The sequence below is a fragment of the Hyperolius riggenbachi genome, chromosome 10 (genome assembly GCF_040937935.1).
Source record: "Hyperolius riggenbachi isolate aHypRig1 chromosome 10, aHypRig1.pri, whole genome shotgun sequence".
Lineage (NCBI taxonomy): Eukaryota > Metazoa > Chordata > Amphibia > Anura > Hyperoliidae > Hyperolius > Hyperolius riggenbachi.
Genome location: NC_090655.1, coordinates 145982463 through 145997095, shown reverse-complemented (window position 1 = coordinate 145997095; position 14633 = coordinate 145982463). Strand labels below are relative to the sequence as shown.

The window sequence follows — 14633 nt, the reverse complement described above, 5'->3', positions numbered from 1 at the left end:
GGAGAGAGATGGGGGGATTGGTGAGGGGGGGCGGCACCCATATTGGGCTACATCTTGTAGCTAGCTCATCTATATTGGGACACATGTAGCTTGCTAAGTATATTGGGGAACCCGAAGCTTGCTAATTATACTAGGGCACTTTAACTTGCTAACTATATTTGGGCACTTGCAGCTTGCTAACAATACTGGGGCACTTGTGGCTTGCTAACTATACTGGGGCACTTGTAGCTTACTAACTATACTTGGGCACTTGTAGCTTGCTAACAATACTGGGGCACTTGTAGCTTGCTAACTATACTGGGGCATTTGTAGCTAGGTAACTATACTGGATTACCTAAAAGTGGCTAACTATGCTGAAGCACCTAAAGCTGGCTAACTATGCTGAGGCACCTAAAGCTGGCTAACTATACTAGGAGTACCTAAAGCAGGCAAATTATACTGAGGCACCTAGAGCTGGCTAACTATACTGGGGCACCTATAGCTGTCTTACTATACTGGGGCACCTATAGCTGGCTAACCTATACTGGGGGCACCGATACTTGGCTACCTATACTGTGGGCACTTTTACTCACCATTGGCGTGTTGATCCCTCGTCATGTACCTCCGATAGTGAGATGTTCCCTGATGATCGGTGTTGATGACGCCAGGGTCACACACCATCATCAACATCTGGCGGCAAACTAATTTTTTTTCTGCATTGAATTCAATGCAATAACCCGCAGGGAATGCCGAATGCACACACATGGGGGTACATTTATACATTTGGGGGTAGCGGCAAGGCGGCAGATACTGCCGATTCTCAAGAGATTTCATGCTGAAATCGACCGGGAATCACCCTGCAGTGTATGGGCTGCTGGCAGATCTCTCTCTATTTAGCTTTGATCAGAGGGAGATTTGTCTCTTGGTTGAATCTGTCAATCATCGCTAAATGTATGGCTACCTTTACATTCGTATTAGAGCAGGATGAGCAGCTGCAGCTCAGAAGTGTAAATGATCAGTGATTTTGGGGAGTAATTATCAAATTTTAGTTTTGATTTGATTTTGTGTTTCAAGCTTTTATTATACTCAAAGGGGTCAATTCATAAAAGGCTGTGCAAAATAAAAATCTGGTTGGGAAAATACCGCATTCTGTATTTTAGACTTTTGTGTGCTAATTCATAAAAATTTTCAAAGATACAGTAGAAGTGTGGTAAATTACTGAAGCCCATTGACAAAAACCTGTTATTAACATTAAAAGAGAGTGGCGTGTCTCTGTGTTGTTACAAGTTGTTCTGTGCCGTGAGGGCATTGCGAGGCATCCCGACATCCCTTTAGATGCCTCTGCTTGCTCTGAATCTGCTCTGAATTTGTCTATTAGTCTTTCTTAACATTCTATTTAATTGCCACAACTTAGATTAACCTCCCAAAAACTTTAAACATTCCATGCTTAGGTGATTTTCTATCCTAGTCCCTACATATCTTCAAACTGGTACCCAAGAGGTTAAAAAGACACACAGCCTAAGGTATTCAGGGGATGCCTGTTTTGTTCCAATTTAGCTCTACTGCTGCCTGGGTGTTTGAAAAGCTTTTCCTGCCTGCGAAGGCTGTGGGTCCTATCAGATTCCACCATTCAGACTTGCAGAAGACAGGGGCTGTTTCTGTTGGCTCCCTGCTCCTGTCAGTCACAGCTGCCTCTGCATCTGCTTGTGAGTCCCGGCTCCCAGCACAATCTCCGCACTCCTTTTACCACTTCAAAAGCAGATGGTAATTCTTTGTGGCTTTACCGCTTGTTGCCGGCTTTATGAAATGACATTTACTGACGTGTTGAGGTAATTACCGCAGAAGTTGGTATTTTTCCTCAGTGCTTGGTAATTTCAGCTTTTTACGCGGTAACAGCTTTTATGAATTGATATTTTCCTAAGTGCTTGCTAAAGTCAGCTATTTTCTGCATTACCGAATGCACAAATGCTTTATGATTCGACACCATAATGTTTACTAGACCCTTGCTTGTCACATTTTGGTAAGTTACAGGAAAAGGGGTTATGAAAATTAATTGGATCACTTTTTGCACAGCAATCCAACAGACAACAGAAACTGAATGGCAGAGAGTTTAAGCAAAACCAAAATAGGATCAAAGGGCTGAAACAGCACTAGTTAATTTAGCTATGATTATTTTTGAACAAGTATTACTTTTCTCTAGTCCAATATTAGACTGCATAATGGTGTGTTCCAGCTCAAGGTAAAATAAAATGGCTGTTTATTTTACTTACAACTGATGATACTACAGAACCAAGCTAAATGGCATGTCCTTGAAATGAAGACCGTAACACAGTTTGGGAGACAGAGAAATAGCTATACTGACAGGATTTTGTTCTTCAAGATGATTTAACTCCCTCTAAATGACCATGTGTTAATGAGTGTGAAGGATTAGCACTCTATGATAAAGCTGTACCATACTGCCAGGTATTCTAAATGGGTGCCCTCCATACTATATCCAAACTTTTCTTTCAGATAATATCTAAGTGGGTATCCAGAACATCTTACAAAGCAGTGAGCAGGTCTTTATGAACTTCACACGCAGAGCAAACAAAGGTTACCCTTTGCAGAACTCTCTACCCAGAATAGTTAAAAATCTAAGAGACAGCTGTTCTGATAGTGTGGATAGTGCATATACTGTGCACTACGTGTGTGTGTGCAATTAATGACAGTGCACTACTGGTACTGAACAGTGAAATTAGTTAGATGTAGAGTGTTATGTTCATGTCTTAAACATAAATGTAATTTAATTAAACATGTGGTACATATGTAAATATTCTTGTGTGCTGATCAGATTTTTGACTGCAGAGGAAGACTCAAGAAGTCTCATCTGCCAAAACAGAACTAGCATCGGAGCAATACAGTTACTAAGCTGTCAGATTTATTTACAGCTGTGCATAGAGTTTATCTTTAAACAGCTATTGTACCTATATACAGGGCTGAAATGCTATTAAGACAAATGGGACAACTGCCCCAGGGCCCTAGACCACTGTCTGGCCCCCGTGCTGCTGGACCCTCCCCCCAGGTGGACTCCCCCCTCAACTGCTCCTGAGTCCCCGGGGCCCCTGCACAATGTATGGCTGCATTGTAATAACTCATCTTTCTTGGCATGCTGTCCGGGCTCCGTCTTCACCCCTGCTGCCTGCCTCTTCTCCATGACCTGCCACAGGTTATTTATGCATAACAGGCGCAGAATGAAGAAGAGGCAGGCAGAGGGGCTGAAGAAAGAGCATGGATGGAGCAACACACTGGGACAGATGAGTTATCGCAATGTAGCCATGATTACCTTTGACCCAGGGCAAAGTCTGTACTTTGTGCTTAGTTTTTACAGTGGTTTGCAAAAGCATTCGGCCTACTTGAAATTTTCCACATTTTGTCATATTACTGCCACAAACATGAATCCATTTTATTGAAATTCCACGTGAAAGACCAATACAAAGTGCTGTACACGTGAGAAGTGGAACGAAAATCATACATGATTCAAAACATTTTTTACAAATAAATAACTTCAAAGTGGGGTGTGCGTAATTATTCATCCCCCTTTGGTCTGAGCGCAGTCAGTTGCCCATAGACATTGCCTGATGAGTGCTAATGACTAAATAGAGTGCACCTGTGTGTAATCTAATGTCAGTACAAATACAGCTGTGACAGACCCAAAGGTTGTTTAAGAGAATATAGGGAGCAACAACACCATGAAGTCCAAAGAACACCCCAGACAGGTCAGGGATAAAGTAATTGAGAAATTTAAAGCAGGCTTAGGCTACAATAAGATTTCCAAAGCCTTAAACATCCCACAGAGCACTGTTCAAGCGATCATTCAGAAATGGAAGGAGTATGGCACAACTGTAAACCTACCAAGACAAGGCCATCCACCTAAATTTACAGGCCGAACAAGGAGAGCGCTGATCAGAAATGCAGTCAAGAGGCCCATGTTGACTCTGGACGAGCTGCAGAGATCTACAGCTCAGGTGGGGGAATCTGTCCATAGGACAACTATCAGTTGTGCACTGCACAAAGTTGGCCTTTATGGAAGAGTGGCAAGAAAAAAGCCATTGTTACCAGAAAAGCATAAGAAGTTTGCAGTTTGCCACAAGCCATGTGGGGGACACAGCAAACATGTGTAAGAAGGTGCTCTGGTCAGATGAGACCAAAATGGAACTTTTTGGCCAAAATGCAAAACGCTATGTGTGGCGGAAAACTAACACTGCACATCACTCTGAACACACCATCCTCACTGTCAAATATGGTGGTGGCAGCATCATGCTCTGGGGGTGCTTCTCTTCAGCAGGGACAGGGAAGTTGGTCAGAGTTGATGGGAAGATGGATGGAGCCAAATACAGGGCAATCTTGGAAGAAAACCTCTTGGAGTCTGCAAAACACTCGAGACTGGGGCAGAGGTTCACCTTCCAGCAGGACAACGACCCTAAACATAAAGCCAGGGCAACAATGGCATGGTTTAAAATAAAACATATCCATGTGTTAGAATGGCCCAGTCAAAGTCCAGATCTAAATCCAATCGAGAATCTGTGGCAAGATCTGAAAACTGCTGTTCACAAACGCTGTCCATCTAATCTGACTAAGCTGGAGCTGTTTTACAAAGAAGAATGGGCAAGGATTTCAGTCTCTAGATGTGCAAAGCTGGTAAACACATACCCTAAAAGACTGGCAGCTGTAATTGCAGCAAAAAGGTGGTTCTACAAAGTATTGACTCCGGGAGCTGAATAATTATGCACACCCCACTTAGGATTTGTTTTTTGTTTTTTTTATGTTTGGAATGATGTATGATTTTCGTTCTACTTCTCACCTGTACACCACTTATTGGTCTTTCACGTGGAATTCCAATAAAATTGATTCATGTTTGTGGCAGTAATATGACAAAATGTGGAAAACGTCAAGGGGGCCGAATACTTTTGCAACCCACTGTATAAAGTGTTAATAAGGCATGCACAGAGATGGTAAGTAGAGCAGACATAGTATTATTAATATTATATTATTTAGTATTTGCGTAGCACTGACATCTTTTGCAGCACTGTACTGATTATGTATAGTCTAGTCACTTAACTGTCTCTCAGAGATATGAAGTAGAATTGAAGCAGGGCAAGTGGAGATGTCAGAATTAGATTCTTTAAACAGGGATCAGCATGGACGGGCCATGAAAGTATTATTGAATGGATTTTTTTTTATGAAGGACCCAGCTGTTATGGTACACATTGGTATCAATGTCAAGTGGAATATAGTAAAAATGATTTCAGGGAACTAGAAAATAAAATCAAGGCAAGAACCTTTGAGGTTGTGTTTTTTCTGCCAAAGGCTTCACATGAAAGGAAGCAGGAGAATTCTGAGAAAACTTGGAAAATAGTGGCCATTTGACCTGTGACTTAACAGAGTTGTGGGCAAAGGGATAACTAAAACTATGAATTTTAAAAAGGCCAGCTTAACCACTTGAGGACCGCCCCCAGCCGATGGGCGGCGGCAAAGTCCGGGCCCAAACGACCGCAATACGCCCATCGGCGGGGGCGGCTGCGGGAGTGGCTATGCGGCGATCGCGTCATTCGTGACGCGATCAGCCGCCGGGGACTCGCTCCGCCCACCGCTCGTAGTAACCCGCCGGCCGTTCGGAAGCGCCGGCGGGTTACTAGCACCCGGATCGCCGCTGCACGTATGTATAATAGGCTTTGTAATGTATACAAAGCCTATTATACTGGCTGCCTCCTGCCCTGGTGGTCCCAGTGTCCGAGGGACCACCAGGGCAGGCTGCAGCCACCCTAGTCTGCACCCAAGCACACTGATTTCCCCCCCCCTGCCCCCTGATCGCCCACAGCACCCCTCAGACCCCCCCTGCCCACCCCCCAGACCACTGTTTGCACCCAGTCACCCCCCTAATCACCCATCAATCACTCCCTGTCACTATCTGTCAACGCTATTTTTTTTTATCCCCCCCCCTGCCCACTGCCCCCTCCTGATCACCCCCCCACCCCTCAGATTCTCCCCAGACACCCCCCCAGACCCCCCCCCCCCGTGTACTGTATGCATCTATCCCCCCTGCTCACCTGTCAATCACCTGTCAATCACCTGTCAATCACCCGTCAATCACCCGTCAATCACCCCCTGTCACTGCTACCCATCAATCAGCCCCTAACCTGCCCCTTGCGGGCAATCTGATCACCCACCCACACCAATAGATCGCCCGCAGATCCGACATCAGATCACCTCCCAAGCGCAGTGTTTACATCTCTTCTCTCCTCTAAACACCCACTAATTACCCATCAATCACCCATCAATCACCCCCTATCACCACCTGTCACTGTTACCCATAAGATTAGACCCTAATCTACCCCTTGCGGGCACCCAATCACCCGCCCACACGCTCAGATTGCCCTCAGACCCCCCCCTTATCAATTCGCCAGTGCAATATTTACATCTGTTATTCCCTGTAATAACCCACTGATCACCTGTCAATCACCTATCAATCACCCCCTGTCACTGCCACCCATCAATCACCTCCTGTAACTGCCACCCATCAATCAGCCCCTAACCTGCCCCTTGCGGGCAATCTGATCACCCACCCACATTAATAGATCGCCCACAGATCCGACATCAGATCACCTCCCAAGTGCAGTGTTTACATCTCTTCTCTCCTCTAAACACCCACTAATTACCCATAAATCACCCCCTATCACCACCTGTCACGGTTACCCATCAGATTAGACCCTAATCTGCCCCTTGCGGGCACCCAATCACCCGCCCACACCTCAGAACGTCCTTAGACCCCAGCCCTGATCACCTCGCTAGTGCATTGCTTGCATCTATTTCCCCCCTCTAATCACACCTTGAGACACCCATCAATCACCTCCTGTCACCCCCTAGCACACCTACCCATCAGATCAGGCCCTAATTTGCCCTGTGTGGGCTCCTGATCACTCGGCCAAACCCTCAGATCCCCCTCAGACCCCCTTCCGATCACCTCCCCAGTGCATTGATTGCATCTATTTTCCCCTCTAACCGCCCTCTGAGACACCCATCAATCACCTCCTGTCACCCCCCTAGCACTCCTATCCATCAGATCAGGCCCAAAACATCCTGTCATCTAAGAGGCCACCCTGCTTATGACCGGTTCCACAAAATTTTCCCCCTCATAGACCACCTGTCATCAAAATTTGCAGATGCTTATACCCCTGAACAGTCATTTTGAGAAATTTGGTTTCCAGACTACTCACAGTTTTGGGCCCGTAAAATGCCAGGGCAGTATAGGAACCCCACAAGTGACCCCATTTTAGAAAGAAGACACCCCAAGGTATTCTGTTAGGTGTATGATGAGTTCATAGAAGATTTTATTTTTGTCAAAAGTTAGCGGAAATTGGATTTTTATTGTTTTTTTCACAAAGTGTCATTTTTCACTAACTCGTGACAAAAAATAAAATCTTCTATGAACTCACCATACCCCTAACGGAATACCTTGGGGTGTCTTCTTTCTAAAATGGGGTCACTTGTGGGGTTCCTATACTGCCCTGGCATTTTAGGGGCCCTAAACCGTGAGGAGTAGTCTAGAAAACAAATGCCTCAAAATGACCTGTGAATAGGACGTTGGGCCCCTTAGCGCACCTAGGCTTCAAAAAAGTGTCACACATGTGGTATAGCCATACTCAGGAGAAGTAGTATAATGTGTTTTGGGGTGTATTTTTACACATACCCATGCTGGGTGGGAGAAATCTCTCTGTAAATGGACAATTGTGTGTAAAAAAAATCAAAAATGTGTCATTTACAGAGATATTTCTCCCACCCAGCATGGTTATATGTAAAAATACACCCCAAAACACATTATACTACTTCTTCTGAGTACGGCGATACCACATGTGTGACACTTTTTTGCAGCCTAACTGTGCTAAGGGGCCCAAAGTCCAATGAGTACCTTTAGGATTTCACAGGTCATTTTGAGACATTTGGGTTCAAGACTACTCCTCACGGTTTAGGGCCCCTAAAATGCCAGGGCAGTATAGGAACCCCACAAGTGACCCCATTTTAGAAAGAAGACACCCCAAGGTATTCTGTTAGGTGTATGATGAGTTCATAGAAGATTTTATTTTTTGTCACAAGTTAGCGGAAATTGATATGTATTGTTTTTTTTTTCACAAAGTGTCATTTTCCGCTAACTTGTGACAAAAAAAAAATCTTCTATGAACTCACCATACTCCTAACAGAATACCTTGGGGTGTCTTCTTTCTAAAATGGGGTCACTTGTGGGGTTCCTATACTGCCCTGGCATTTTAGGGGCCCTAAACCGTGAGCAGTAGTCTAGAATCCAAATGCCTCAAAATGACCTGTGAATAGGACATTAGGCCCCTTAGCGCACCTAGGTTGCAAAAAAGTGTCACACATGTGGTATCGCCGTACTCAGAAGAAGTAGTATATTGTGTTTTGGGGTGTATTTTTACACATACCCATGCTGGGTGGGAGAAATCTCTCTGTAAATGGACAATTGTGTGTAAAAAAAAGCAAACAATTGTCATTTACAGAGATATTTCTCCCACCCAGCATGGGTATGTGTAAAAATACACCCCAAAACACATTATACTACTTCTCCTGAGTACGGCGGTACCACATGTGTGGCACTTTTTTGCACCCTAAGTGCGCTAAGAGGCCCAAAGTCCAATGAGTACCTTTAGGATTTCACAGGTCATTTTGCGACATTTGGTTTCAAGACTACTCCTCACGGTTTAGGGCCCCTAAAATGCCAGGGCAGTATAGGAACCCCACAAATGACCCCATTTTAGAAAGAAGACACCCCAAGGTATTCCGTTAAGAGTATGGTGAGTTCATAGAAGATTTTATTTTTTGTCACAAGTTAGCGGAAAATGACACTTTGTGAAAAAAAACAATTAAAATCAATTTCCGCTAACTTGTGACAAAAAAAAAAATCTTCTATGAACTCACCATCCTCCTAACGGAATATCTTGGGGTGTATTCTTTCTAAAATGGGGTAATTTGTGGGGTTCCTATACTGTCCTGGCATTTTAGGGGCCCTAAACCGTGAGGAGTAGTCTTGAAACGAAATTTCTCAAAATGACCTGTGAAATCCTAAAGGTACTCATTGAACTTTGGGCCCCTTAGCGCAGTTAGGGTGCAAAAAAGTGCCACACATGTGGTATCGCCGTACTCAGGAGAAGTAGTATAATGTGTTTTGGGGTTTATTTTTCCACATACCCATGCTGAGTGGGAGAAATATCTCTATAAATAGACAATTGTGTGTAAAAAAAATAAAACAATTGTCATTTACGGAGATATTTCTCCCACCCAGAATGGGTATGTGTAAAAATACACCCCAAAACACATTATACTACTTCTCCTGAGTACGGCAATACCACATGTGTGGCACTTTTTTGCAGCCTAACTGCACTAAGGGGCCAAAAGTCCAATGAGCATCTTTAGGCTTTACAGGGGTGCTTACAATTAGGCACCCCCCAAAATGCCAGGACAGTGAACACACCCCACAAATGACCCCATTTTGGAAAGTAGACACTTCAAGGTATTCAGAGAGGAGCATAGTGAGTCCGTGGCAGATTTCATTTTTTTTTTGTCGCAAGTTAGAAGAAATGGAAACTTTTTTTTTTTCTTTTTTTTGTCATAAAGTGTCATTTTCCGCTAACTTGTGACAAAAAATAAAATCTTCTATGAACTCACCATGCCTCTCAATGAATACTTTGGGATGTCTTCTTTCCAAAATGGGGTCATTTGGGGGGAATTTGTACTATCCTGGAATTTTAGCCCCTCATGAAACCTGACAGGTGCGCAGAAAAGTCAGAGATGCTTGAAAATGGGAAAATTCACTTTTGGCACCATAGTTTGTAAACGCTATAACTTTTACCCAATCTAATAAATATACACTGAATGGTTGTTTTTTTATCAAAGACATGTAGCAGAATAACTTTCGCGCTCAAATGTATAGGAAATTTTACTTTATTTGAAAAATGTCAGCACAGCAAGTTAAAAAAGTCATTTTTTTGCCAAAATTCATGTCTTTTTTGATGAATATAATAAAAACTAAAACTCGCAGCAGCAATCAAATAGCAGCAAAAGAAAGCTGTATTAGTGACAAGAAAAGGAGGTAAAATTCCTTTAGGTGGTAGGTTGTATGACCGAGCAATAAACCGTGAAAGCTGCAGTGGTCTGAATGGAGAAAAAGGCTCTGGTCCTTAAGGGGCGAAAAGACTGTGGTCCTCAAGTGGTTAAGAAGCTAAAGGATTCATTAACCACCCTGGCGTTCTATTAAGATCGCCAGGGCGGCTGCGGGAGGGTTTTTTTTAAATTTAAAAAAAACTATTTCATGCAGCCAACTGAAAGTTGGCTGCATGAAAGCCCACTAGAGGGCGCTCCGGAGGCGTTCTTCCGATCGCCTCCGGCGCCCAGAATAAACAAGGAAGGCCGCAATGAGCGGCCTTCCTTGTTTTGTTTAGATCGTCGCCATAGCGACGAGCGGAGTGACGTCATGGACGTCAGCCGACGTCCTGACGTCAGCCGCCTCCGATCCAGCCCTTAGCGCTGGCCGGAACTTTTTGTTCCGGCTACGCTGGGCTCAGGCGGCTGGGGGGACCCTCTTTCGCCGCTGCTCGCGGCGAATCGCCGCAGAGCGGCGGCGATCGGGCAGCACACGCGGCTGGCAAAGTGCCGGCTGCGTGTGCTGCTCTTTATTTGAACAAAATCGGCCCAGCAGGGCCTGAGCGGCAGCCATCGGCGGTGATGGACGAGCTGAGCTCGTCCATACCGCTAAGATGGTTAAAGAGGAACTTCAGCCTAAACAAACATACTGTCATTAAGTTACATTAGTTATGTTAATTAAAATAGATACATGATATAATCTCTTACCCACACTGTTTTAAAAGAACAGGCAAATGTTTGATTTCATGAGGGCAGACATCTTTTCATGGGGACAGCCATCTTTTTGGTTGAAAGGAGGTGACAGGGAGCCTGAAACACAGTTCCAACTGTCCTGTGTGCTGATCACCTCTCCCAGTTGCTGGGCAATGTGAATAACAAAATGGGAAATCCCATCAAGTAAATGGGAAACTTTAAACAGATTCTTAATGACTATTGTAGACTATAAATACTATGAGAATAAAAATTCACAAAAAAATAAAAAAAATGCCAATATGAATAAACAACCACATATTGTACATGATTAAGTGTAAAATGAGTGTCTTTAGGGCCATAAAGCATGAGAAGAATCAGACTTGCAAAACTGGAAGCTGAAAAACAAGTTCTAACTTCTTAGTGATATAAAGTCAAATCTCCAAAAGTTTTACAAATATACAAATACAAAAAGAAAGAAAGTTGAGAATATAGGATCATTTTGGGAACTTGAATGTGGAAAATTGAGCTAAAGCTGAGATTTTAAATGTATTACGGCTTTAGGTGATGCCCTAGTCTCATAATATGATTCTAGGTTGTTCCCATTGTACCTCATTTAGCATAAATCGCCTAAAACAAGAAGATGTGCAGGCATATTTAAATAAGATCAAGATAGATACGGCACCTCGCTCAGATGGCATCCACCTCCGGGTATTAAAGGAATAGAGGTCAGATATCAATAGGTCACTTTATTTAAAAGGGAGCAATCGCTCAGCGATGGGGGACATTAGAATACGGGAGGAAGCCTCAATAGGATCCTGAGGCTTCTTTCTATTTAGGTAAGTATCAGATTTTGTGTACCCGAGCCCCGGCTTGGGTACTCTTTAAGGTCCTGGCTTTACCTTGTTAAATAGGTCAAACTACAGTTACACTGTTGTGATGGACACTTGGCTTTTAGAGGCTTATGTCCAAAATATTGAGACCTCTAGCACTTTTTTAGAATTTTTGTAATATCCCATGGTGGTCATCAAAGAAAGGGAAAAATTAGGACTGAATTGTATAGGTGTTTACATTTCTTGATAAGATTGATCAAGTGTCAAGAAACCCTAAGAGGCTGCAGTATATTTTTTGACATTGTGTGGTCCATGACATCTCCTGACAACTGTTTTGCTTGTTACAAAAATAGAAAAGAAATGGAGGCTTAGTCAGTACAATACTGGTCAGGTCTATTAGCCTGTATGTCGGTGGTTCTTATGTTCAATCCTAACTGGGAGAATATTTAGGTAAACTTTCTAGCCACATATTTTCAAACACAGACCATACTTTTACACAATTAATTTGATACTTCACAGTTGTAGTTTTAAAATCAGAAAGGAAATTGTTAAAACTATTCTGCATGCTCAGGTTTATGAGCCCAGTATTCAAATTAAAATGTTTCTTGAATAAGGATGATACCATTTATTTGATAACTTTAAAAAATTCAAATGGTAAGCTTTCAGACAATAGCTCTTCTTCAGATTTAGTTTATGTAGTTACTATTGTTGGTATGTACCTACAGTATTGGCAGAAAGCTTACTTTTTGAATCTTTTAAAGTTACTAAGATTATACAGAAACTTGGTGTATGGCTGTGCGCAAAAGGATTAGTTCAATTATGAGACTTAATTTGCAATATCCAATGTGCATTATCAAAAGTAATAAATGATAAAAATAATAAGCTTTGTGTAGTAAACTAATATAAAGTGGTAATAGGAATGAGTAATACTATTAGCTGATGGCAAAATTACAGATATTCTACTACTTAATTTTAATAATAAAATATCAGTTATCTTTACCCATAGTTTACTATGACCTAACCTAACCCTACTCTGACACAGAAACCCCCCAATGCCTAAGCCTTCATCCAACCCTGGTGCTGCCTAACTCTAAACCCCTGGTGTTGCCTAAGCCTTGCTTAACGCTTAACCCAGTCGTTCCCAAACTTTTTCGGTTGAGGGCACCCTTGATGGCTCTGCAATTTTTTTCAAGGCACCCCTCGGCAAAAATAACGACTGAAATGCTGTTACGACCCTTATTCAGCAGCACCCCCCAAAGGATGGGGATGAATGCCAAGGCACCCCTGGCAGGTGCTCAAGGCGCACCAGGGTGCCGCGGCACCCAGTTTGAGAACCCCTGTCTTAACCATTTCAGCCCGCGGCTTGTTTTCACCTTACCAACAAGAGGAATTTTAAGCGCTTCTCCCATTCATTCCTCAATAACTTTATCACTACTTATCACAACTAAATGATCCATACCTTGTTTTTTTCACCAGCAATTAGGCTTTCTTTGGGTAGTACATTATGCTATGTAATATTTTATTCTCAAAGCATTTTAATGGGAATAATAAGAATGTATTTCTCAGTTTTCGGCCAGTTACATCTATTATAGTTCTACTGTGGATAAAAGCCATACACTTTATTTGTCCATTTGTCCCAGTTTTTGCAACGCTTAAATTACTGTATATTCCTAGTACAATGTATGGTGACAATATTTTATGTGGAAATAAAAGGGCATTTTTTTCAGTTTTAAATCCATCACTATTTACAAGCCCATAATTTAACAATGTACACCCTCTTGACATACATATTAAAAAAATCAGTCCCTAATGTATGTAGGTGTAATTTTACTATTTGGCCACAAGATGTTCTTGGGCATTATTTTCTATTAGCGTACCATAAATACGCAAATCGGAAGTAATGCATTACTTAGGTGACGCAGGCATCTCACTGATTACGAGGACCTGAGGGGAGATGAATGTGAAGTTCCCATTCATTAATCTAATGATCAGCAGGAGCAACGGGAACGAGCAAGCGGTAGGGAGAGCGGTAGCACGATCGCTACCAAATCTGAGAATGATCACTGTTTTTGAACAAAAACAGTGATCATTCTCGCTGGAAAAGCATGAATTGGCTCAGGGGACTTCGGACCCCTGCCACCAAATCCCTGCTGTCACCATGACCATAGTGATAGTGCACCCCCAATAAGTGCAGGGACGAGTGTCTCGCATCCTTGCAGCTGTAGCAGCAGTAGCCGTGGACGTGCGACTTAAATCCCTGCGGCTAAAGAAGTTAACCTACCCATGGTGGTGCCTAACCCTTTAACACCCCCGGTGTTGCCTAACCCTTATCCACCCCCCTGGTGGTGCCTAGCCTTTTATGTTTGGTGGTATTTCATACTTGGCAAGAACATTTCATACGTGGCAAGAACAAATTTCATAGTTTTGCACTATTATATTCAATTTATAATGACTTTTTACCTTCTTTGGGACAGTGGATACAGCTCCCCTCATTCTACTAAATGGAACACATCCACTCCTTAGTGCAGCTACCACTGCCATAAACCTTCAGAATGGTACAGTGTAACTAATATATATGGATTAACTACCACTCTAGCATAGTATGAACTGAGCCTAGCTGAGATTGGGGGACTGCACTAACTGGTGCTGACCAAGATTGGGGTGGCACTGTCTTTGACTGCAGAAGATGGCACACTGTGACTTCTGAAGGGGAACAGGTGATTGATGGGCTTTCTGTAGCCATTCTGCTCTGTAGCCATTATAACTGCTGTGGGGGGCACACATGATTGTTGTAGGGGCAGCTATGACTCTTGGGGGTCAGCTGGTGACTGTTGGGACGACCTGTGACAGTTAGGAGGTGCATGGGGACTGCTTTTGACAATCATATGGATAACCATAAAGTGGTGTAGGGACAATTTGTCTGCAGTAGGGGCTGCACAGGAC

The 14633-nt window shown here is 43.1% G+C and overlaps 1 protein-coding gene and 1 long non-coding RNA gene across 3 annotated transcripts in view; one reads left to right on the top strand and one right to left on the bottom strand.

Moving 5' to 3' along the window:
* LOC137536408 (uncharacterized) overlaps window positions 1-14633 on the top strand; it is a 125133-nt gene that overhangs the window by 16411 nt on the left and 94089 nt on the right. The window lies entirely within an intron of this gene.
* The window catches only part of LDB3 (LIM domain binding 3), a 332821-nt gene that overhangs the window by 301219 nt on the left and 16969 nt on the right, over window positions 1-14633 (bottom strand). The gene's annotated exons all lie outside the window — the stretch shown is intronic.